The following is a 4,241-nucleotide window of genomic DNA, read 5'->3' on the forward strand; positions in this document are numbered from 1 at the left end:
CCGTCCCGCCGTGACCTTCATCACCGCCTCGACGGGTCCCGCGGGTTCCAGACTGTGTTCTAGAGCCGTGGGGAGGTGGCTGGGATGTAGGGATGGGAGAACGAGAAGGTCTTGGGAGCCTCAGGACGCGGCTGCCCCCACCCGAGTTCTGCTCCTTGCTTAAGAAGGCAGGATGGACCAGCCCAGCCCAGCTGAGCATCCAGAAGTGGTGCTGGGTGGAGATGCAGCTGGCCACAAGAGTGGGGAAGAGCTCTGAGCGATGCCAAGGGGAGAAGAAGATGGGAGATGCATGCTTGAGGGCAACTAGAGAAGGTTTGGGAACGGCTGCCCACATAGAGCCATCATGGAGGGGTTGGGGGCCTCGGTAGGAGAGCCCTATGCTCCGTGAGAGCCAGCCTGCCCCCTGGGTATGTCTCTGCAGGGTGCTGCTCCCCACTGCCTGTTCCAGGCTGGCGAGAGCCCCCCAGCACCAGCCTGTGCAACAGCACAGCGCATCTTCCATCTGCCTGTCTTTTCCCCATTCTGCCTTTCCAGCCACAGAGGGGAGATTTCCAACCTTTCTGACCATCACCAGCATCAGACAAAAGTCAGGGTGCTTAGAGATAGAGGAAGGAGGGGGAGGATGCTGCGCTTCTGCATCACTGCAAAATGGTGTGCGATCAACCAGCCGTGTGCACACAGCCTGCTTCCCCCCTTCTAGATCTGAGCACGGCACGGATGGAGCCTGTACCCCCTGCCTCCCTGCCCCTCGTGGAAGGATCCTGCTGTGTTTCTCAGGAGCTGGAGGACAGATCCTGCGGCTCTGATGGCTCCAGCTGGTGCCAGGCATCCATTAGGAACAAAACGCCCCAATTGCCTGGACTGCTCCTGCATGTAAATTGCCCGGGAGCGACGGCTGAGAAATGGTTCAGGGAGAATGTATCGATGATGCATTTTGATATAGCATTTTATCCGTGAAATTAACACGTCAGTGCCAGGATGTAGCTCTTGCCAGATAGATCCAGGCTAACAGGCAGTAATGAATTATCAATCAGGAGGAGCTAAAGCAGCTCCCCCTTCCTCCTGCAGTGCTGATGCTGGAGGTGTTTGAAATGGAAGCGCAGGCTCGGAGCTGGCTTCATCTTCCCAGCGGGGCCTTCCCATGCCTGGGGCTGATGTGCCACACCTGGGACCCTCTGCCAGAGCAGAAAGGGGGGTAAAGTCCCATTCCTACGTATCCCCTGCTGTGGCCAACCACGTGCCTTGGTGGCCTATGCAAAACACACACGTGTACATAGACACACAGATCTGCTTCGGAGCAGCCAGAACCCAATCGGATCTGGGCCAGCATTGTCTACCCAAGGCCTGCTGAAAACAAACAACTTGGAGAATTTGGTGTCAAAAAAGGAATACGGGATACAAATGAGAAGCAACAAAGCCAGGACAAGGTTCCTGAAGAAGATTAAGATTCTCCAGCTTCAGCCTAGCAAGGGTGGAAGGGCTCCACCCCTAGGGAAGGGATCATTCCTCTTTCCATGCTTGAGGATGGACTGATTTTCCAATTGCACAAACTGATCAGAAACCACAGCTGAATTTTGCAGGTGAAGCAGCAGAGCCCTTCCTGCATGCTGTTCTCTCCTCCTGGAGCAAAATTGCTCCCAGATTGCTTCATCTGAAATACATGAAGCCGCCCCCACCCTCCATGCGCTCTCCCAAATTGGCATCCCTGAACTCATTAAGCAGGGCTATTTGTATTCGGCAGCCATGAGCCAGGCTCTGCAGCCTCCCCACAGAGAAGCAGGCAGAAGCTCCCTCAGCCAGGTCTGCAGTCATTGGCCCCAAGCAGCAACGCGTGAGCTTCCTGGGAGAGGAAACGGGGCTGGAGCCTGTATAAACCCCAGCCTACAGCCAGCTGTTCCTCTTGCCTGCAGCTGCAGCATCATGCTGTGGAACCAGCTCCCAGAGGAACAGCACTGAGATGCAGGTGGCTGGTGAGACCTTGTCCTTCCCCATCCCATGTGTCATGCGAACACCAGGAAATTACCCTGCAAGAACGGAGGGACATTTCTTATGCAGGTAAAGAAGAGGCTTTGCAGCTTACTTGGGAGGCAGCTGCTCTTCCACGTGAAAGAGGAGGATCCTTTCCCCCCTCTCCAGTTTTATTCTTCAAGCTTCAGGCCTGAGACTGACAGGCAATGATACAGCACAAACATCACGCTTGGCACCATGACAGGTCACCTCCCAGCAGTTTTGGGCAGTAAGGAAGGCAGAAGCAGAAGGCATTAATAGACGCCCTGCTCCAAAAGGTCACCCCAGGTAGGACAACACATACATCAGCTACGTGCCTGTGCCAACAAAGGGATGCTTGCTTGCCCAGGCCCTTAATTTTGACTGTGTTAGAAGTGCTCCTATTCCAAACCAGGGGTGATTTGATGGGGAGCTGGAGCATACTGGCAGACCTACTGTGATGCTAGTCCCCTGCTCCAGGCTGCAGAGCTACCAGGCACGAGCTTTCCTATGCATCCCAGCAGAAGGCAGTTGGCACGTCCCCCTGCCTGCTTCACAATGATGAATGAGCAACTGGCTGGCTGGAGCTGATCTCTAATGGCTCACTTGCTGTGCCGTGGTCTGTCTGCACTGGCAAAGACAGCATAGTACAGTCCAGGGCGGGGACAGCAGCAGGTACCTGGAGGGCCTCGTGCAGTCCCTCCTCCGAGGTCAGTCCTGGAATCACAAAGCATAGCACAGCCCCCAGGGAACAGCTATTTCAGTCCTGCTGTTTGCCAAATAGCAATGGTAAAAAAAGCTCAGGGACTCTGAGAAAGACTGCTCTTCCAGGTGGAAATCACAGTAGAGAGAACTGACAGGGAAAAACATCAGAGCGTCCGGATTACCGGGCAGAGAGAGGGGTCCTGGAGCAGCACGGAGTCACACAGTGCAGCCCCCAGGTTTCCACTTTGCCGATAAGAGCGAGAATGGGGACTACTGCAGCACCTGTCCTTTTCAGGGCTGCTGCTAAAGCCATCACTGGGAAAAGGTTTCAGCTGTGCGCGGGACAGCCCAAGCACAGCCATGAGTCGTTCCTCCTTAGGGTATCCATGTAGCCCTGCAGCAGCTAAAAACTCGGGAGAGCATAATGAACGGGCTAATTATCACCCCAAGCCCCCGCAGGCAATTAGGAAGTGTGGGGCTCCACGGGCTCGGCCCTCGAGCTGCACCCCGTGTCGGTGCTGCCCTCTGGCGGCCCCGGAGGCTGCACCGTGAGGGGGGCAGATCGCGGAGTCCCGGCGGGGGAAGGGCTGCTGCCAGGCGCTGTGTCCGAGGAGAACCCCGGAGAAGGGCTGCTCACCCGCAGGCTGACCTTGCCCCAGGCATCCCCAAACACTGGAACAGTTCGAGCCCTGGAGTGAGGCCGCCGGCCACCGGCCCCAGTTCCCAGAGATTCCCCGGTGGTGGGAAAGGCAGAGCCATAGGCTTCAGTTCTTGGGTCCCGGTGCTGGTGGCCATGGGGACCCAGCGACACTCGCGGGGAGGATCGCTGCCCACCAGGTGGAGCTGCACCCCGCGTTTTGCTGCTGCTGAGGTGGCTCCGGACCAGCTCCGTTCTCCCGATGTTTTTCCCTACCCTGGCCTTCCCCGGCCCTCTGGGTAGTGCGTGGATGAAGGACACGCGTGTACTGTACGGATGTTCTGGAGACAAGCCCCCAGTGCAAACCTCATTATCTCCACCAGCTGAGCAGCGCAGTGAAGTTGTCTGCTTCCAGTGGCTCAGTATTATGGGAAACTTCTCCCCATCAACCTGGACAAGGGAAGTGAGCAGTAAGAGAATGGCCTTGGTGCTCTTCTGGCCTTTAATTTTCCCAGTACCCAGGGCTTCCTGCTGCCCCATATCCTTCTGGTAACATGCTGCTTCCTCAAGCCTGCATCATATCTGTTTGGGGTCAGAGCTGGGTTGAAGGAAGCAGAAGTAGCAGTTGGCAACTGGTGGGTCCTACACTGCCAGTGTAACCTCCAGGATTTGGCAGAACCCCATGAAGCCGGGTCTTGGAAAGCCCTCTGGTCGAGCAACCCAATGCCTTCCCCAGTTTCTTTTCTTCCCTGATGTCTGCCATCCCTAGCTAGGGGTCCTGTCAACTGCCTCAGGCAGTGCAGGATCTGCTGAAGCTCCCTTGGTCCCAGCCAGTCTGCAGATCTGCTGCCTGCCTGGTGCGATGCTGTCAGGCCAGGCCTTTAGTGCGAGGGAGGCAGCTGTACAGGAAATA

This window comes from Meleagris gallopavo, chromosome 7 (genome assembly GCF_000146605.3).
Source record: "Meleagris gallopavo isolate NT-WF06-2002-E0010 breed Aviagen turkey brand Nicholas breeding stock chromosome 7, Turkey_5.1, whole genome shotgun sequence".
NCBI lineage: Eukaryota > Metazoa > Chordata > Aves > Galliformes > Phasianidae > Meleagris > Meleagris gallopavo.